The sequence below is a fragment of the Octopus sinensis genome, linkage group LG7 (assembly GCF_006345805.1).
Source record: "Octopus sinensis linkage group LG7, ASM634580v1, whole genome shotgun sequence".
NCBI lineage: Eukaryota > Metazoa > Mollusca > Cephalopoda > Octopoda > Octopodidae > Octopus > Octopus sinensis.
In genome coordinates, this window is record NC_043003.1 from 70,092,497 (window position 1) to 70,114,996 (window position 22,500).

The following is a 22,500-nucleotide window of genomic DNA, read 5'->3' on the forward strand; positions in this document are numbered from 1 at the left end:
CTTGCACATGCTGTTCTGCAACATGGCATTTAAAAAAAAAAAAGATTTATTATTATTATTATCATTCTTATTATCCAAAAATGAGGGCAGCAGAATGGCATGGTTTGCAGTATTTAGTTTAATGTTCATTCATTTCTGAATTCAAATTTTGCAAAGCTTGAGCTTGCATTTCAGTATCAGGTCTGATAATGGCCTAGAATGGATTCCTTGGAATGTAGTCCCACCTCAAGAAATTTGTGGCTTTATGCCAGTCTAAGAAACCATTATCTGAAAATGAAAGTAAAAGTTTACATGTGGCTTTAAACGTAGCGCAGAGGTCATGGAGTGCTTGGTCATCTGTACAACAACAATCAATCAATTGTTGCTATTTGTTTGTTAGTTTTTGACATTTTTTTCTTGCCTTGTATGACATTTTAAAGCACTAAATAATCATTGTTACAAAGGTCCAGGTTTCAAATCCTAACCCTGTCATGACTCACCCCTTTTTTTTATTTTTTATTTTTTGTCCCTCCAAGAATGAGAGTTGATAAAATAAGTACCAGTAATATACTGGTATTAGTGGTGGTGGCGATGGTGGGGGTGTGATTTAATTGTATTGTTTTCTCTACAGATATAAAAAGGGCCAGCTTTGTGTGGAGACAAATGAAATTAAAATCCAAAATAACCAACCACTTGTCGTTGTTGTTTAGTCCCAAATCAACCCTAATTGGGTAAACCCAATCATCAAAAATACCTTTGCCTTCATCCTGATTATCTCCTTTAGTTTTTTTCTTTGTCATAGTATAACTAGAGTTACATGATCAATCACGTCCTTCCTTTTTAAGATTGTAAGGATTCGGAAATTTGGATGTCATTTCTAGCAGATTGAGTGGCCATGTAGAGGCTCTTAAAGTACTGGACGAAATGCCTCATAGAATATTATTTAACACCTGCCTTCCATGCTGGCATGGGTTGGATGGTTTTGGAAGAGCTTGCAAAGCCAAAGGACTGCATCAAGCTCTGCTCTCTGCTTTGGCATGGTTTCTATGGTTAGACGCCCTTCTAATGCCAACCACTTCACAGAGCAGATTGGGTGCTTTTATATGTGGCACCAGCACTAGTGGGTTCACCAAGTAACTCACAAGACAAGGTGCCCACCTCATTTGAGAGGGGTTTAATTTTAAGGGAGGTGACTTTGTGCCAGGTGAGGAGAAGTTAAAATCAGAAGTGTTTGATAGTAAAATGCTGGGCTAAATATCTTATAGAATATGATGGGATATCCAGTTAATTTCCATGAATGGACTTTTACTTGTTTAATCTGTTGGACAATTATCTACTCACTGAATTATTTTAAGGGGCTGAGTAATCTGTAGTAACATATTGGTCATCTTCGGGTTAGAATCAGTGTGACATAGTCTGTGACAAGTTAAGACCTTTCAATTACTCATCAAGTCCATTCACCAGGCTTGGACATAATTTTCATCTCCCTAGATTCACTCAGATGGCCCAAGATGTCGAGTAGGGGGATTGATTCCAAGGCCTCGTGGTTGGAGCCATGCCTGCATTTATTTTATTATATACAGTTGTGCTTTACTTACTTTAACCCTCCACTCACTGAAGAGCGTAAAACCATCAACAACTTTCCTTCAGTGTTTTTGATTTTAGGCTGTAAGGTGCTGCACTCATGATTGCTAGATTGTGGGTTCAATTCTCAGACCAGGCAGTGTGTTATATTCTTGAGCAAAACATCATTTCACATATCTCCAGTTCACTTGGCTATAAATGGTTAGCCTTGCAATGGACTCACTTTCCAATCAGGAGCGATGTTGGCCTGCTCACCTAGTCATCATTTGAAAGTGAAAAACAATGCAAAGCATATTGTGACCAGTGATGTATAACCACATCCGATAGTCTGATTGATGCCGTGAGCTTCAGAGTATCCTCTCTTCCCTGTCTCTTGTGGGACATATATTTCCTCGAGGAAGGGCCTCCTTTCCCCAAGTCTTGATTGTTATGAATTGTAATCAATGCTTTTGAAACTTTGCTTTTTTTTTCTCTCTAGGTAGGGATGTTGGCCCCTACACAAATTCATATTTATATTCTGGGAAGAGGTGGACCATATTAGGCCCTTTGACCTGTCCAGCAAGGGTAGTACTACAGGGAGCTGGTGTCCCACTGGTGAAGCTGTTAGGGTCCCTGAGGCACACAGTCCACCCCATCACTACAAGTACTGGAAACTTGTAGTTTCCAGTCCTTGTAGACTGGAAGCTTATAGTTTAGTACGGGTTAATATACTCAGTGTTGTGAACCTATAAATGTTTAACAAATCAAAATTACACACATACTAACTTCCTTCAAAAACAAAAAAAAAAACTTAATGATAATTCATGGCAAGGGACGTAACTCCTAAATTGACTTAAAATTGTGTTGGGCATACAATGGTGAGTGTGTCCCGATTTGGCTTTTTATTAACTTTGGACATGTTCCTCACTTAACCTGTATTTACTATCTGTCTCTCTCTCTCTCTTTCTCTCTCTGTTACCATTCCAAAACCAACAGTTGGGACTGTTTGTCATTCAGTAAAATTAGTCTCTGCTAATAAATATATTGGAACCAATTCTTACCACCTGTTATTTTAATCCTTACAAATCAAGGATATTAGTTGTTGTTTAATACCAGAGTCAAGTTTCATAAATCAGTTCACTGATCAAAAGCATCCCTTTTCTATAAACCCCACTATTTGATAACTATCTAGGACCTTGTTATCTAAAATATTTCTTGGACTTTTTAAAAAAAATTGTAGGGTGTGAGTTGTGTGAATTTGGCTGTTATTTCTAGCAGTCTCATTGTTTTGACAATGATGCTGCCTTCCTAAAACCACTGACTGAAGTACAGTATTATTGCTGATTCTTATTGACAAACAATAAATATATATATCAAATATGTATTGGATTGTCAGATATATTTGCTCATTTTTTAAAAATTTAAATTCTTGTTTTTTATCAACAATTTTGAGAAATCCGTGCATTATTTCCTGCAGAAGATAGGTCTGACACCCAGACAACTGAAGAAAGCTATGGTTGATAAGACACCGTAAGTGGACCCTTCCGTGGGTGAAGACTAGCTCAGTCCTTGCTGTGCCACTCAGGTGAAGTGTATAGGCCAAGGGGCGAAACACTTGTGACCCTGGGGTACTGGCTTATGATATGGAAGGGTTTCCAGCATTGCAATAGATTTAGAGCAGCTTGGAAAACGTCCGAGTGACTCCTGCAGTTTCTTTGTAGGGCAAAGCATCTCTGATGTTTATTTCCTCTTTAATTATTTTTTATTAACGATTTTAACAAACTACATTCTCCTTCATTGTACATGGCTTCTTGTCAATGTTCCACTAGCTTGTCAATGCCTTGGCAGTAGAAATGACCGAGTGTTGACTTTAAGAATTCATTGAGTCATGTTTTCAGTTTCATGTCTCAGACTGCTAGAGAACAACCATAAAAGATGATAATTTAAAGATGCTGCAATCAGGAAAATACTCCTGGAGTTAATGGAATCTCTTAACTGAGCTCTTGAATAGCATTTTTGGTAAAATTAGTACTGTGGAAGTGAATGTTGTGTTGAAGAAGCATGCCATGTTGCTAGTCAGATTGTTTTGGATGGATTGCCCATCATGTGAAAGTATCATGAGAACATCCCATCTGCTTAGCCAATTCCTGAATGGAATTGGTGCAGTTTATGAAACTGAACCGATCAACCAAATTGTGGAGAATCTGTGAGGTTGAATTTCCCTCTCCTTGAAGAATAAAAACAATTCCTGTGCAGTCCTTTCAGTAAGAGCACCTTTTCTGAACACAGCACAAATGTCTTGAGCAGCTTTGAAACCTTAATTGAAAATGAAGATGTGCAGATGTTGAAAATACTCTTTTTTTTTTTTCTTCTACTTGGCATTCTGTTGTCATGTCGGAAAAGAGGTAAAATTAATTCAAATTTCAAAAGCATCGGCTGTGTGGTTAGAAGCTTGTTTCTCAACCACATGGTTCTGAGTTCAGTCCCACTGTGTGACACCTTGAGCAAGTGTCTTCTACTATAACCTTGGGCTGACCAAAAGCCTTGTGAGTGGATTTTGTAGGCAAGAAGAAGCTTGTCATATATGTATATATATATATATTGGGTCATCCCATAAATAATGCAGTTTTTTTTATACTTTTATTTTTCATTCATTTTCTACAATGCCCTCCCAACTATCTGGTAGACTTGCAAGACCCCTTCCAAAATTCACTTGTCCATGACCAAAAATTCTCCTCCAATACTGTTCTGACCGTGTCTACAGAATTCATATTTTTCCTGTCCAAATGATTTTGAAGACTGCACAATAAATGATAATCAGATGAGGCAATGTCCGACAAATATGATGGGTGTGGCATTGTTTCCCATTCAGACTACTCCAGCATTTGGAATGTCATCTTCACTGTATGTAGCCGAGAATTATCCTGATGGAAGAACACCTTTCATCTTGAAACCAAAGATGGTCATTTTTCATCAAGCACCGACTTAAGCTGCTCACAGTAGATCTCTTTTGTTATCGTTTGGTTTGGGTTTAAAATTTCAAAGTGGATTAAGCATTTCATATACCACCAAACAGATAACAATGCCTTACATGGATAAAGACCTTTTTTAGCCTGGGGTGCCGGTGTTTCTCTATTCTTTACCCACTGTCCTCAGCACTTGACACTTTTATAGAGAACCCATTTCTTATCACCAATCACTATTCGGTCCCAAAAAGGTTCATTCGTGAGACTTGGCACTTATTGTCCAACCCCCATATACTGCATTAATATTCCTCACACTTTCCGTTGCCTTTATTGAACACATAAAGGAAAATATGTTGAATATGCTCCTTTGTCACTTCCATTATATCTTTGAAAAAATGACTGTTAAAATCGAATTGCACTCTTCAAAACTTGCACTAAGAATAAGGACAAGGTAAAATTACTACCTGCTTTTATAGCAAGTTGATGCAGGTAGTTTATCCCCCTCCGACTTTTAGTTCATGTAATTGAAAAAGCTGCATTATTTATGGGATGACCCAATATATATGTACCTATGTCTTTGTATCTGTGAATGTCCCTCACCACTACTTGACAACCAGTGTTGGTGTGTTTATGTCCCCATAACATTGCAGTTCAGCAAAAGAGACCAACAGAATAAGGACTAGGATTGAAAAAGAAAACACGTACTGAGTCGATTCAGTTGACTAAAAATTCTTCAAGGTGGTGCCCCAGCATGGCCACGGTCTAATGACTGAAACATGCGAAAGACTAAGACAAAAATCGTAGAGGAGGCCTAGAGCTTTAAAAAGAAAGGAATGATGAAAATATCTTTTGTGTTTATCCAAATGACGCTGGAAAGAAACAAATGAATTTATCTGACAAACCAATACAAGAGAAGGAATCTTCTACATCGTTGGTTACAAGAATTCCCTTAGAATCTGCTCTGCTGGGGAGTATGAGTGTAGGTAGTAGGGGAAATGTTGAGTTGTATTCGAGTCCAGATATTATTTCTGTTGTTATCTCATTTTATTATTATGTTAATCTACAGAGATTGCTGTAAGCTTGTGATTATCCTGCTTGTTGTCAGCCCACAACCAAGGTTATTACTATCAGCCTATTTTCACTGGTTGTTTGGTTGGTAACCAATATGTTAACAACCAACAGCAAGTTTGCACATTGTATCCACAGTTCTTCTAATTTTTGAAATTTCATTTCATTATTATTATTATTATTGTGAACTAGCAGAATTGTTAGCACGCCAGGCAAAATGCTTAGTGGCATTTCGTCCATCTTTATGTTCTGAGTTCAAATTCTGCCGAGGTCAACTTTGCCTTTCATCCTTTCAAGGTTGATAAACTAAGTACCAGTGAAACAGTGGGGTCAATGTAATTGACTAGTCCCCTCCCCACAGGCCTTGTGCTTTTATATAGAAAGGATCATTATTATTATTATTATTAAGGCAGCGACCTGGCAGAATTATTAACACGCCGGGCAAAATGTTTGGCAGCACTTTGTCCGTCAAAACGTTCTGAGTTCAAATTTTGCCAAGATCCTTTCAGGATTGATAAATTAAGCACCAGTGACACACTGGGGTCAATGTAGTCAACTAGTCCCCTCTCCCAAAATTTCAGGCCTTGTGCCTAGAGTAGAAAGGATTATTATTATTGTAAGAAACACTAAATTATATTTTTAAAGATTTAGACACACACACACGTGTGTGTGTGTGTATTTGTAATTTGAAAGTTGACAACTGCATTGAATTTTTTCAATCCATGTTCATCACAGTACATATATAGTGATGAATTCTCCCTTCGTCTTTGAGGTATGAAGGGTTTAACCAATATTATAGATGCTAGACTTCCCACTTAATTTGTTTTCAGTGGTGAAGACTTCTGCTTTCTCACATGTGGTAAACTTCCCAGAAAGTTAAAGGAAGACTTAATATGTTCCATCCGTAAAGGAGGAAGCAGAGCAGATGCTAAAAATTATAGCCCTGTGTCTCCAGCCTTACATATCAGCCAAGTCATGGAATGAATTACCAGGAGGAAGCTGATCATGTTTCTAGAAGAGAATAATTTGCTTTCAAACACCCAGCATGATTTCTTCTGCCTGGAAAGGATCTGCTCTCATTCTTGCAGCAGTATGACAGGGTGCTGAAACAACTAATGAATCGCTTAAACATGAACGTGATATATCTTGATTTTGCAGAGGCTTTTGATAAGGTTGATCTTAGAATGATATGTCATAAACTACGAAGACTCAGCATAGTCAGAAAATTACATGAAGCCAGGCTGTAACAGCCAACAAAGCTCTCTCTCCAAAGAGACATTAATAATGAGAGCAGTGTTTCAGGAACTGTCTTGGCACTGCTGCTGTTTGTGGTGACTCTCTTGGGCATGCCATGAGTTATATTGGCAGCCATTCTTACTAGCTATAAAGTGATACTACAAAAATAGCACAAGCAATCAAGAATCCTCTTGATTTTAATCTTCTACAGAAAGGTCTTGATGCCATATATAAATGGGCTGAAAAAAAAACAACATTCAATTTAATGCAGGAAAATTCCACGCCTTTTGTTATCAACCAGCTTGTGTCGACCTATTGCATTAAAGATATTTCAAACCAGAAAGAACGGTAATCCCAGACTCAAACTTAGGACAGGGAATTGATATAGGCAACATTTCATGTACATATCCCAAAGATGGTGGCACTGTGCAGGAAAATGGCATGAAGGAGTCTGAGAACTTTCAGAACAAAGGACCAGGAAACTGTGGTGGTCCTACAGAGGATATTTGTCTTCAGTCATTAGGACTACTGCTCTCAACTATGAACACCCTACAATGTGAAATTAATTGTGGAACTCAAGGCAATTCAACAGTGCTACACCAAGAAGATTGCTTCAGAGAGATGTGAGCTACTGAGAGAGGTTGAAAGAATAATAAGTTTATTTCTTGGGATGAAGATGGGAAAGATATGCAGTGATATACACGTGGAGGATTCTAAGGGCTGGCACCAAACCTTGGCATCTAGGGTTATACCGACTCACAAATAAGATGTCATTGTACAGTGCCAAAGGTGCTAACCATCCAGCTAGTGTAATGACCAGTAAATGCAACCCTGCAATAGCTTGGGATTTAAGAGCCCCACACCTATTTAATATGTTACCAAAATTTATTTATGTTACCAAAAAATCTGAGAGATCTACATGGAATGGGGGTAGATGTTTTCAAGAAGCACTTTGAGCCTCTGATCCAGATCCCAGATGAGCCTATATCATAGCAAGAAATTCAAATGAGAGGAGCAATATCAAGGTCCTACATTCATCAAAACCCAACCACATGAAAATGGCTATTGAAGAGGTGATAATAAGGGTGGTACCCCAGCATGAACACAACCTATGGGCAGGGACACATAAAGGAAAATACATACATGTATGTGCAGCTTTGTTGTTAGGAAGTTCACTTCCCAATGATATGGTTCCAGGTTCAAACCCACTGTGTGGTACCTTAAACAAGGTATCTTGTACTATAACCCTAGGCTGACCAATGGATTTTGTAGAAGAAACTGAAAGTAACCCATTGAATATGTGTGTGTGTGTGTGTTTGGCAACCAGTGTTAGATTCTTAGTAGTTTGGCAAAAGAAACTGATAGAATAAGGATCGGGCTTAAGAAAAGTACTGGGGTTAATCTTTTAGACTAATCTTTAATTCTTCAAGGAGGTGCTCCAGCATGGCTACAGTCCAATAATTGAAACAAGTAAAAGATAAACGATACGTATGTATTTGGTGCTGGTGCCACATAAAGAGCACCCAGTCCACTCTGTAAAGTGGTTGGCATTAGGAAGGGCATCTAGCTGTAGAAACCATGCCAAACCAGACAACAGAATCTGGTATGGCTCCTGACCTTGTCAGCTCCTGCCAAACCAACTAACTCATACCAACATAATATGGTGTATAAGATTATAAAATATATTTTGTGGATGTACAAGTCTCCATACTCTTTATTATTAACAACAACAACAACAATAATGATTTTTTTTAATAGTTATCAAATATATATATATATATATATATATGTATATATATATATGTATATATCACATGACCGACCAGACCATCAGACGTTGTTACACATCGCTGGTCACAATGCGTTCGCATTGTTTTAGCCTTCGAATGACGCCACCCCGCTGGCTAAGCAAGCAGGTCAACAGAAGAAAGAGTGGTGAAAGAGTACAGCAGGGATCACCACCCCCTGCCGGAGCCTCGTGGAGCTTTTAGGTGTTTTCGCTCAATAAACACTCACAACGCCCGGTCTGGGAATCGAAACCGCGATCCTGCGACCGCGAGTCCACTGCCCTAACCACTAGGCCATTGCGCCTCCACATATGTATAAATAGGTATATATAAATATATAGGTATATACCTGTATATATATGTCTGTCTATATATATATATATACATATATACATGTATGCAGGACTTACCTTTGGCTACCTTTCAGACATGCATGCTGAAATATGCACAGAGAAGATAAGCTGGTCTTCGTCCCCCAACATTGATCCAAATTCTGTCTCACTGGCCCTCACCTGTATTAATTTAACTTAACTAGATTTAATTTAATTTAACTTGATTAATTTATTTAACCTGATCTAATTTAACTGATGCTGGCTCCATCTCTCCTTTCTCCTGTCATTCTCTTTGTTAACACTTATGAATTTGCTTTGATGTTTACTTATCTGCAATGTGCCCACCCTTTCCCACCCCCACCACCTATACTGGAAATCTCTCTTCTGAACTGGAACCTCTCATGGCAACCCTTCCTCTGCCACCACCACCACCACCACCATCCCCCCTGTAGTGTCACCCACATTGCTGCAACACAAACGCTGTACCTTGTTACTTCACCCCCAAAGAAAACAAAACTAACCATGACCATGCGGTACTTAGTTTATTGCTTAGTCAATTAGCCAACTAATTATATGTAATGAATTAATTGCCCTACTCTTATTTATTTGTTTAACTTATTTAATTTGATTAATTGTATTTGTACTAACACCTATTGTACTAAAGGGGGAGCAGCGAATGTAATATGAATGATGTAATATGAATGATGGGAGATTGAATGTAATATGAATGATGGGAGATTAAATGCAAGGATACCTATTATGACATGTCTGTTTGCAAATGCATTTTAGAATCTTCCTTTTAGGTGCCAAAAGCCGCAGATCCCCCACCTCATCTTACCTCCTGTTTCCCCATACATCCCTTCAGAGTTGGCATTGCCAGTATAGGCATTTTGAAAGGTAAGTCTGGTCAGATTGTTGAGACGCTTGAATGGAGATATGTGGAAGGAACCTGTTGAAGAGGTAGACTCAGGAAGACATGGGACCAGGTGGTGAAGCATTACCTTCAAATGTTGGGTCTTATGAAGGAGATGACAAGTGATCGTAACCTTTGATGATTTGCTGTGCTTGAAAAGATTTCTCAAGTGAAATATTAGTTGTGGCCAGTGTCAGTGACATGTAAAAAGTACCCACTATATTCTTGGAGTGGTTGACTTTAGGAAGGGCATCCAGCTGTAGAAAGCAAGACAAAGTCAGACTGGATCCTGATGCAGCTCTGCAGCTTACCATTTCCTGCCAAGCCATCTAATCTATACCAGCATGGAAAGCAGACGTTAAATGATGATGATGATGATGATGATGATGATGCCTGATGATAATGATACACAATGAGCATACCAGAAAGAGATTCTCTTAAATGCCCAGATGGTTCACATGAAGTAGTTGATAGTTTTTGCTTCCAAATTAGCCAGGTAAATGGTGGCTCTGAAAGTATAGTAGGCAAGATAAGAACATTCTGGAAAAAGTTCACAGAACTTCTGCTGTTGCTACTGGCAACAAAGGTCTACAACCCCAGAGTGAAGAGCAAAGTGTAGATAGTTTACCCTTGTTTGTCATTGAACTACAGCTATTCTGGAGCAGCACCTCAAATGGTTTGGTCGAACAAATTGATCTCAGTTCATACTGTCACATCTGCTGCTTATTCTGTTGGTCTCTTATGGGATGTAAACAAACCAATGCCAGTTGTCAAGTGGTGGTGAGTGGGGACAAACACAAGGCCACACACATATTCATTTTATAATCATGTTGCAGTCTGCCAGAATCTATGCACATATTTCCTTTCATGTGGACATGATCAGAACATCTTGCTTTTGCAGTTTAGATGTCTGAGTGAAGAGAGTTCTTTGTAATTCTTTTCTCTGTCAGGTATAGCTTGCACTTCCTATTGCTTTCAAAGTAAGACTTCCACCACTCCAGAATTCTCCACTTGATGCTGTAATCCATGGTGCTTTCCTTCAGGGGCCAACATCCCACCACAGAAAATAGATTTATCAAAAATTTTTATCCAATTGATGCCCAATCAGAATGCAGATGTAAAAAATGAAATGAAGCAAAATGATTTAAAACAATATACTAACTTATCTCTATAAGAATCAACATTTTGCCTTATGAAAAATAAAATTATATTTTACCTTTATATATAACTAGCAGTATCACCCAGCATTGCTCGGGTTTGTAAGGGAAATAACTATATAAGCATTTTAGAGAGTTACTTCCCTTATATAAACCAAGCAAAAAATGCGAAAAAATGATGGTAAATTTTTTTATCATCATAGACTCATCGTAGACACGCACTAATACCCAGAAGGGCTCGTTATGAATCACGACTATAAGATACCCGCTTTTGGTTAAACTGTACCGCAAAATGTGGGAGTAGTTAGGAATCTAAATCGGAGGAGACAGACTCTCACACACACAACTTCAGTTTTATATATAAAGATTAATTTTTCTCAAGTAATGAACAATTGAAGATTATTTTTTATTTCAATTTTGATTTGGGTTTGTTACTTACTCCAAGCCATTTCACATTACATGTTCTGAAGAGTCAAAAGACGAAAGTCTAATAAAATAGAATTTCTGAATTTGTTCTTCTTTATTTTTCATTTATTCTATTATTGGGTACAGAAATGGCTGTGTGGTTAAGAAGCCTGCTTTGAATTCACATAGTTTTAGGTTCAGTCCCACCTAAAGAAGTGTCTTCTACTTTAACCTAGTGCCTTGTAAGTGGATTTAATAGATGGGAACTAGGAGAGACCCATTGTATATATGTATACTATATATTTGTGTGTGTGTGTGTGTGTACCTACCTTTGTTTAGACATCACACTATGGTTGTAAATGAGCATCACTGTCATACAAGCGAGGTTGTCATACCCTGGTTACTATACATGCGAGGTTGTTTGTTTCTGGTCTTCCGGGAAAAACATATATGTAACCATAAGCACTCACTCCTTCATTTCCTCCCTCCCTCACTCTATCACTCATTCATTCACTCCCTCTATCACTCACTCCCCCTCCCCCTTCCTCACTCCCTCCCTCCTTCATTCACTCACTCCCTCACTCATTCCTTCACTCCCTTACTCCCTCCCTCACTCCTTCATTCACTCCCTCCCTCCCTCCCTCACCCCCATTTACTCCCTCACTCACTCAGGCCTTCACTCACTCACTCCTTCACTCACACAAACCTTTGTTATGCGGCCAAGTTATGAAATACTTTCCCCATTTTATTTTCCAATTGCAAACTTCCACGGTTTAATAAGACATATTTTGTTAACTGCTTTTATCAGATTACTTGGAGTCAGCTTTCTACTCGTGCTGCTTAAATTATTACTATATTTAACTGTTTTAGCTTTTGCTAGACTTACAAAGATATTTTGCCAATGTTATGAAATCGAAATCTTTATTATCTTTGGCAATTTTGATTGCTTGTGTCTTCATCATTGTTTAAAGTTGTGGTCACAAGATATGATTGAGGCATCACATAGCTACAAGTAGCCCAGACATTTAAATTAGAGACATGATGTATTTATTTACATTCTTCCACTTCTCAATATATATCTTTCCTTCTTATCTGGAAACCAATGTTCAATGAAATAAAACTTGGCAAGCTTCTTCTTGTTCCAATCTAGGAAGAAGTAATAATAATAAAACAAAAACATTTCTAGACAGAAATGTATAGCTTACTGAATTTCTTAAGACTGATTTTAAGTTTAAGACTTTTATTTTTAGTTCTTGAAATATTTGTTCTTGTGGCTGTGTGGTAAGTAGCTTGCTTACGAACCACATGGTTCCAGGTTCAATCCCTCTGCGCATGGCACCTTGGGCAAGTGTCTTCTACTATAGCCTTGTGCCGACCAAAGCCTTGTGAGTGGATTTGGTAGATGGAAACTGAAAGAAGCCCATCATATGTATGTATATATGTATGTGTAGATGTTTTTAATTGCAATGCAATTAACTTATTTATTGTATTAAATGGGTGAAGGTAAATATATATTTTACCATTAATTTATAATACAAATAAGGAAATGGAGAAACAATTTAGTTAGTTCATCAGCTTTGGATATTAGAATGTTGACTTAGATAAGACTTATATATATATATATATATAATATATATATATATATATATATAATATATATCGAATTCAACAATCGAATTGAACCAGCCAGGATCCCTGGTCTGGTGGTACGTAAAAAGCACTATCCGACTCGTGGCCGATGCCAGCGCCGCCTCCACTGGCTTCCGTGCCGGTGGCACGTAAAATACACCAATCTGACCGTACAACAGGCACCCATGCCAACCCCCTTGCTTGCGAAGACATGTTGGGGCAAGCGAAATCGAATTGAACCAGCCAGGTTCCCTGGTCTGGTGGTACGTAAAAAGCACTATCCGACTCGTGGCCGATGCCAGCGCCGCCTCCTCACTGGCTTCCGTGCCGGTGGCACGTAAAATACACCAATCTGACCGTACAACAGGCGCCATGCCAACCCCCTTGCTTGCGAAGACATGTTGGGGCAAGCGAAATCGAAATCAAATTGAACCAGGCAGGATCCCTGGTCTGGTGGTACGTAAAAAGCACCATCCGACTCGTGGCCGATGCCAGCACCGCCTCGTCTGGCTTCCGTGCCGGTGGCACATAAATACACCAATCCGACCGTGGCCGTTGCCAGCCTCGCCTGGCCCTGTGCAGGTGGCACGTAAAAAGCACCCACTACACTCACGGAGTGGTTGGCGTTAGGAAGGGCATCCAGCTGTAGAAACACTGCCAGATAAGACTGGAGCCTGGTGCAGCCTTCTGGCTTCCCAGATCCCCGGTCGAACCGTCCAACCCATGCTAGCATGGAGAATGGACGTTAAACGATGATGATGATGATGATGATGATGATATATATATATATAAGACCCATCAAGCCAAGTAAAACTGCAGTTGTGGTAGATACTGGTGTCATGCAAATGACACCCATGCCAGTGGCTTGTAAAAGCACCCTTACACTCTTGGAGTGGTTGGCATTACGAAGGGCATCGAGCCATAGAAACCACGCCAAATCAGACTGGAGTCTGATACAGCCTTCCAGCTTGCCAGCCCTAGTCAAACCGTTCAACCCATACCAGCATGAATAAAAGACATTAAATGATGATGATGATGATAATATATATATATATATATAAAGAAAGAGAGAGAGGGAGAGAGATGTGTATTTGTGAAATAAATACAAAGACATACACACATATATGATAGGCATCTTTCAGTTTCCATCTACCAAATTCACTCATAGCGCATTGGTTGGCCTGGGGCTATAGTAGGAGATACTTGCCCAAGGTGCCACACAGTAGGACTGAACCTGAAGGTATGTGACTGCAGAGCCACCTTCTGAACCACACAACCATTCCTCTGCCTATGATGTGAATATTTAATTGATTTTGTATTTTAAATCTGTTGTTGTTTCGCCCCAATTTAGCCATGATTGAGCAGATGTACAATCAAAGGTAATCCATTCATGACCATCCCAGTTTTGTTATAGCTAGGTATACATAGTTCAATGTGTCCTTTTTAAGACAGCAGATATGAAGAAATTTGACTGCAATCTGGCAAGTCATTGAATGACCACTTAGAAGCCCTTTCCTTGGCTCCCTCCCTTCCAGTTCATCTCATAGAGGTTCACTGATGTCGATATGCATGTTATTTTTTCATCTATTTTAGTTCATCTTTTCTATTCTTTTTCTTTTACTTGCTTCAATCATTAGACTGCAGATCATGCAGGAGCAACACCTTGAAGGATTTTAATTGTATAGATCAAACCAAGTACTTTTTCTATTTTGTAAAACGTTGCACACTTATTCTTATCGGTTTCTCTTGCTGAAATGCTAAGTTTATTGTTATTGTTTGTTCCTTTCTTCTCGCCCATGCCTGGCTCATAAGGGCCAGTTTCCCGATTTCCTTGGCGTATAGGTACCCCACATGGATAGGATGCCGGTCCATCGCAGGTGAGCTGCTAGATGCAGGAGAAAAGAGAGAGAGAAAGTTGTGGCAAACGAGTCAGCAGAAGTTTGCCATTACCTTCTGCCAGAGCTGCTTGGAGCTTAGGTATTACACTCATAAACACACACATCACCCAGACTGAGATTTCAAACCTGCGATCCCTCGACCGTGAGTCTGCTGCTCTAACCACTAGGCCATGTGCCTCCACGAACTGCTAAATTATGGGACATAAAACACACTGATGCTAGTTGTCAGGCAGTATGGGGGACAGACAGACACACACACACACATCAGATAGACTTCCATGCAGTTTTTATTTACCAAATCCACTCATGAGGCTTTGGTTGGCCCAAAGCTATAATAGAAGACACTTGCCCACAGTGCCAAGCAGTGGGACTGAACCTGGAACCATGTGGTTGGGAAGCAAGCTTCTTAACACACAGCCACACCTGCACCTATATTTTCATTTTATTGGTCCAACCCACACAAGCTTGAAATACAGGCACGAAATGATGATGATGGTTGCTTAAAATATTTAACACCTCTCACTTAGGATGTCTTCTTTGTTTTTCAGCAGGAAAGAAAAGAAAATGAAACCGGTTTTTCTTGATTAATTCCAAGACTAATTAAGCTATTTTTATGTATGAAAGGACGGTCAAAATGAATTAACAGATGTTATTGCCAGCAACATGGTTCAATTAATTCCAAATATTTCACCGTTAGTGAGACAACAGTGTTAGTAATAATAATAATGATAACAATGATAATAATAATTGATCCATCATGCCCATTTGATTCTAGGATTGTTAAGTAAGAAGATGTAAAAAGAAAATACAATCCCTTAAAATTTGAAATTGCTAGTATTTGGAATATGAAAACTAAAGGTTGTGCTGACATAAATTTGACCAAGAATTTGACAAACCTCAGTCAATGAACAACGACAACAACAGCATTAATAATAATCCTTTCCACTATAGGCACAAGGCCTGAAAAATTCTACTAAAGGCACAAGGGGAGTAGTTGATTACATCGACCCCACTGATACTTAATTTATCAACCCTGAAAAGATAAAAGGCAAAGTCGACCTCGGTGGAATTTGAACTCAGAAGGTAGTGACAGGTGAAATACTGCTAAGCATTTCATCCAGCATGCTAACGATTCTGCTCACTCAACATCTTAATAATAATAATAATAATAGTAGTAGTAGTTTAAAAATTTGGTGCAAAGCCAGTAATTTTGGAGGTGGGGGATAAATTAATTACACCAACCCCAGTTATCAATTGGTACTAATTGAACCTAAAAGGATGAGAGCAAAGTCAGTCTCAGTGGAATTTGAACTCAGAATGTAAAAACGACATGGAAAATAATCAGTGACAAGAGTAAGTACCATATAAAGGTACGATACATTTTGCAAGTGTCACTTGTGCAAGACTCACTTGCAGCCGTTCAAGAATTTGGACCTGGAGATCTCTATTTCCAGCGACTTCAAGGGCCACTTCCCAGTGGTGTTGAGCGTCAACGAAGAGCCCTCGACTACAACAAGACGACCAAAGTTTTTTTTTTTCCAAGGTGTGGGCTCTCCCGCCCCTAAGCCCTAGACCATCACCTAATCACCCTTACCCATCTTGTTGCTTAACAACAACAACAAGACTCACTTGCAGGTGTTACTTGTGCAATTCTTAAAATTATTCCATTGTTTTATCTTCAGGAAAAGAATGGTCTTCAGTAAGTTAGATTAACCAGGACACATATCATTAAGATTTTAGTCTTCTCAGGTGCTCAATGAAGACAATACAGTGGAATCTCAATTTATGAATGCCTTTCATCACAAACAAATTGGTTCACAATTTTTCAAACATAAAACATCTTGAGTGGCAAAAAGTCTTTCAAGTAACAAACATATAAGGTAGCAGCAGCAGCAGCAGCAATGGTTGGTGACAAACTGGGAGTATCGGTGGGAGGAGAGCATCAGTTGCTGTCCAGCTTCTGCTTGGTGCACATCCGCGCTCGGATCCACTGTGCCTTCTCTTGAATTTCTTATGGGAAAAATAGTTTGGGTTTACAAACATTTCAGGTAACAAATGGTCTTCAGGATTAACCCATTCATGCTGGTCGTCCATTTAAACTGACCCTTAATTTATAAGGGTATAAAACAAATACTTGATACAAATTGTGATTTGTGTATGATCTGTATCAAAGAATAAAACATGTTTTTAACACGTATGCAGTCTGTATCAAACGTGTTGTATTCTCAATCACTTATAGGTCATGAAAACCAGGATAATTGCCTGTCTTATGAGTTCTGGAGCTCATCCCAGATCAAATTCTCTGGCCTTATGTAATGGATGTGAGATATTCCAAGACTTGGCACTTATATACATTTTGTGGTTTTAATTGAATGTGGTTTAGCAATGCCAAATGACAAGGACAAGATTGTTTTATTGGTGTCAACCATTATTTTTATGTTTGTGCAATGGAAAGATACAAAGTTGTTTTGCCTCAGTTAAACAAATTTTCTACCATCTCTGATCATGGAAAAAGTGTAGATGTGATGGGACACATCGAAATTACTATGCTGGTGGTAGTGATTTAATGTTCCTTTTTTCTATGCTGGCATGGGTTGGATGGTTCAACAGGAGCCAGAGGACTGCACCAAGCCCTACAGATCTCCTTTGGCATGCTCTCTACACTTGAATGTCCTTCTCAATGCCAACCACTTTACAAAGTGTACTGGATGATTTTTTCATGGCATCAGCATTGGTGAGGTCATCAAGTACCTGCACTCTGGTAACTGAGTGGATGTTTACTGACATTTAGTAGGAATGAAGTGTGGTATTGTCTGTGTAGGAGCATTAGCAGAAGTGACAACAAGTAGGTTGTTAATATACAGTGAAGAATATGAGAACCAAAGCCAATCTTTTAGGCTCACTGGAGTCGATAGGATGTGTTTACATCCCTGTAACTTAGAGATTCGGCAAAAGGGACCGATAGAATAAGTACTAGGCTTACAAAGAATAAGTCCAGGGGTCGATTTGCTCCACTAATAGGCAGTGCTCCAGCATGGCCGCAGTCAAAATGACTGAAACAAGTAAAAGAATGATAGAATCATGGCGGTGAGCTAGCTGAATCGTTAGCTTACCAAACAAGATTCTTAGTGCCATTTCATTTGTCTGTATATTCTGAGTTCATATTCATCCGAGGTTGACTTTGCCTTTCATCCTTTCAGGGTAAATAAAATAATTACCAGTTGAACACTGGGGATGATGTAATCAACTTAACCGCCCCTCAGAAATTGCTGGCCTTGTGACCAAATTTGAAACCATTATTATCATTTAGATGGTGAGCTGCCAAGTGTTGTGGATCATGCCAGACAAAATATCCCTTCCTCTCAAAGATTGCTGGCCTTAAATCCTGCAACGTACTGGTGTTCTGTTCAGTGGGGTAATGTTATGACTTTCGTCCCTTATATGCCATGGAAAGAAAGAAGGGAGCTGGCCCTACGGGTCGTAGGGCTTAGGAAAAAAAAAGTTAATGCATAGAAATAGCAACAGTAGAAGTTGACAGAATGTTAAGATGAGGCAGTGTGGGGGGGCTCAGTGAAATTAATATGTTAATTGAATTGGTAAAATAAAGTAAATTTGTGAGACATTTGATCCGCTAGTCTGAACAAAATATCTGCCACCAGCTGGTTAACTTCATGATGCAAAGACGGTCAACGTCTCCACATAGTAAGGGAGGTAAGTCACATATAACATTCATGTTGAGAATCTAGATTAAGATATTTTAAAAATCTAATATAATATCTACTTAAAAAAAACAAAAAAACATAGTGGATCTTTTCTTTTTAAAGATTTTGTTTGTCTTCAACACTAATTACCAATTCTATTTCATTACAAAAAAAAAAAAAAGAAAAAAAGAAAAGAAAAATGTGTATTGCTGATATTCTGAAAAATTTTGAATCTCTCCTACTTAATAAATATGTTTTCAAAATTATATTTGATTCTATCGAAATGATAAGGACAAATTTATTCATTAAAATGAAAAAAGAGAGTCAGAAGAATAAAATTAATTTAACCAGAAGCCGAATGAAATGTTCTATACTTAATTGCGGTGCCCCAGCATGGCCACAACCTCTAGCTGAAACTGATAAAAAAAAGTTCCATAATATCAAATTTATAAATAAATTAAAAAAAAAAATATTCTTTGAACCCCATGATTAAACGGGAAATAATTTTTAAAAAATGAGAAAATATGGAGAAAAACTAATAATGGGTGTTATTAAAAAAATTTAAATACTTTCATTATTAGACATACGCACTTACGTATACACACGGGGAAATTAAAACAAATCTGATAAAATCTCATCTAAATAGTCTTGCTATAAAAAGAAACTCAAATGTTGAGGTTTATTGTATTCTCAAGGTCATTTTGTAGCTCAAAAAGTATTAGTCTTCGAAATTGGGTCGCAGAGATATTTGACTGATCGACCACTATTTTTATCTCTACCACTACAAACCACTCGCAAAGATGTGAATATTGTTCAAAACACCAGCTATACGACTCCAAGTCAAACAAATAATAAATGAACATATATCTATTTAGACATATTTATGATAGAAGACCTCTCCATCAGTCAAGGTCTGTCTTCGTTTCTGGAGCTTATTTGCATATTCGTTATGACGTAAGAGATATGATGATGTTACTTAGAATACTTTCATGAATGCTTGGTTTTCTTTCTTTCTTTTTTGGAAAATTATGGAATTAATTTGATTAAGTAACTCTAATCTCATTAAAATCAAAAGGAAGAGAAAGAAAATGCAATAACTAAAAAAATATAGAAAAGTAAATAAATAAAAAAAAACTTTATTTCGCTGATTCACTTTTCGGAAAATCAAGGTCGATTTAAATTTCCGTTGAATAAATAATTTTATCTATATAAAATTGAAACGAAATTTATTTTAAAATGTAGGAGAAACCTTAATTTATCGTTTTAGTGGCAGTTCTACTAAATTAAATGGTTTAATTCTAAAATACTAAAGTAATTTATTTGGAGAAAATTTAAATATAAATTTTCCCAAGATCCCTTGCACAACGGTCAGCTCTATTAATATAAACTTACCATTGTTATATGTAAAAAAATAACGAGCCAAATGTACGAAACGAAATTTCTTTGTTATAATAAGCATTGTTTGAAAATTATCACTCACTTTTTAAGTAGATGATTTAAGAACATTTTAATATTCGTTAAATATAATTCATTCAATTTAAATTTACTTATTCTCAGATTAATTCATATTTGATCATTGTTTATTTGTAAAAATATTCAATTTTAGCCAATATCAAGGGCGAAACGATACTGGCTCTTAAATAATTTATTGTTTCGTCAACCCGCTTTTAATTTCTCCGCCCGACTACTTAAGTTCAAAAGGACTTTTTAATTAACCAAGACTAACTACAAGCTACATAATAAAATAATAACTGCTAGCAAAATACCATTTTTATTTAATACATGCTAAAATATTTTTGCGTGTTAATAGAAAAATTTTTTTTATAAGAGAATGTTATGAAGGATAAGAGTTTCTTATATATTATAGTGAATTACAATATATAAAGTTAAAATAATAAAGATAAATTGCCAACTATAGCTACACAGCTACCGCTTATTTTCACTATGTTCGGTAAGTTCCGTAAGCTGCCGCCGATTGATTCCGAGTATGACCAAATATGCTATTTATTCTATAAATATTAACGAAGAATTACTTTTTTCGATAAATAAATTATATAAATTGGGAAATAAATAATAGAAATTGTATGAATAAAAAAATGTATAACACTTTCGTTTTGGAAAATTTAGCAGACGTTAAAAAAACACAACAAAAAAAAATCAAGTAAAAACAAAAACAAAAAACGTAAGAAACGTTTTGAAGTGTTAAGCTGTAATGTGAGTGACAAAGAGTCCGGCGCAAGTGGAAAGCGCCGGTATATATCATCAGCCTGTTAGGTAAGTTGTTAGCTATTGGTGGTGTAAAAAAAAAGAGGAAAAAGATAAAGAAGATATCTGAGTTTGTCTATGTGAAAAGCAGTGTGGTTTAGCAGGCGCCAAGAGAGAGAAAAAGGGTGATGAGAATATTTCTGTCTCCCGCTTCCATTCACAAGTACAAATGTTTATTTATGTTTAACGTGCGTGCATTGCCACATAAATAGAGGCAAAACTGTGACTGTTGACTTTCAGTTTCCTTACTCTTATCCATTCTGAATGCTGAAGGTGGTAATCAACAACCAAGCGGGGGCCAGAGGGACTTCTGTTTCCCCTTTTTTAGTTATACCTTAAATTAATTTTACCTTTAATTACGGCAGAGTGACTCCTTGCCGCACACCCTTTATCCCAACACGTGTCTTTTTCTGAGCATCTTTTGTTAATTAGTGTTCAATAATGTTCAACATCTTTAGCAATCAAATTATTAATTAGTGATCAATGGTCAATTTGGAAAACATAGAGAGGAATAATAGACTGTCGCACATTTGCAAGTTGTTTTGATATATATATAATAAGCGAGCTGCGACAGTAATTTTATTAGATCTCATGTCTACAAACAGACAAAGGCAATTTTGATGTGTTAAGTGGAGAAGAAAGATAATATTTTTATCGCATCTACCAGAACCACACTGGACTTTCCGAAATAGCAGCTGGAGAGAAATTTAACTGGAAAAAAAAAAACCGAACGTAAACTTTGAAAGTTGCTATCCTGACCAGGCCGGCTCCGGTAAGTAGGCTTAAGTGCCAAATACTTAATGGGAGAAAGAAAGAGAAAGAGAGAGATAGAGCCCTTCATTCTATCAATAGAATGTGGACGCACGTGTATGTATGTATGTATGAATGTATGTATGTGTGTGTATGTACGTCTGTTTATCTATCTGTCTATCTATCTATCTATCTATCTATCTATCTATCTATCTATCTATCTATCTATCTGTTTGTCTGTTTATCTATCTATCTATCTATCTGTTTGTCTGTTTATCTATCTATCTATCTATCTATCTATCTGTTTGTTTATCTATCTATCTATCTGTCTCTGTTTATCTCTCTATCTATCTATTTATGTCTATCTATCTATTTATGTCTGTCCGTCTATCTACCTATCTATGCCTATCTATCTATCTATCTATCTATCTATCTATCATCTATCTATCTATATATCTGTCTATCTATCTGTCTATTTATGTCTGTCTATCTATCTATCTATCTATCTATCTATCTATCTATCTGTCTATTTATATGTCTGTCTATCTATCTATCTATCTATCTATCTATCTATCTATCTATCTATCTGTCTGTCTGTCTATCTATCCGTGTCTATACACATGCATCACTTTCACACGCACACGCGCGCGCACTTGTCCTACTGCTGTGTCCAATATATAAATAAATATATTTATATTTATTATTTATTCTTCCTGATACAGTTACATCCACAAGATTCAGACTATGGCGTTATTGTACACTATGTAGAATAAATACACACAACAAAGAATACAGGACATCTTATTGCCTTGCGTTGTTTTTACTCACACACGCTCTTTCTTCTTTTCTAT

At 37.4% G+C, this 22,500-nt stretch overlaps 1 protein-coding gene and 1 long non-coding RNA gene across 5 annotated transcripts in view; one reads left to right on the plus strand and one right to left on the minus strand.

Moving 5' to 3' along the window:
- The window catches only part of LOC118764270, a 14,399-nt gene extending 11,780 nt beyond the window's left edge, over positions 1-2,619 (minus strand). The window contains exon 1 of the long non-coding RNA XR_005000070.1: positions 2,486-2,619. This is a non-coding gene — a long non-coding RNA (uncharacterized LOC118764270). The remainder of the gene's footprint in view (positions 1-2,485) is intronic.
- Positions 2,620-20,767: 18,148 nt separating this feature from the next.
- LOC115214209 (uncharacterized protein DDB_G0289975-like) overlaps positions 20,768-22,500 on the plus strand; it is a 57,998-nt gene continuing 56,265 nt past the window's right edge. Inside the window, exons 1-2 of one of the 4 annotated variants that reach the window (XM_029783317.2) lie at positions 20,768-20,908; positions 21,505-21,671. The gene's annotated coding sequence lies outside the window, so the exon portion shown is untranslated. Of the gene's footprint in view, positions 21,672-22,500 lie in introns of all 4 variants that reach the window. The other 3 variants (XM_029783318.2, XM_036504823.1, XM_036504821.1) reach the window with 3 other exon arrangements.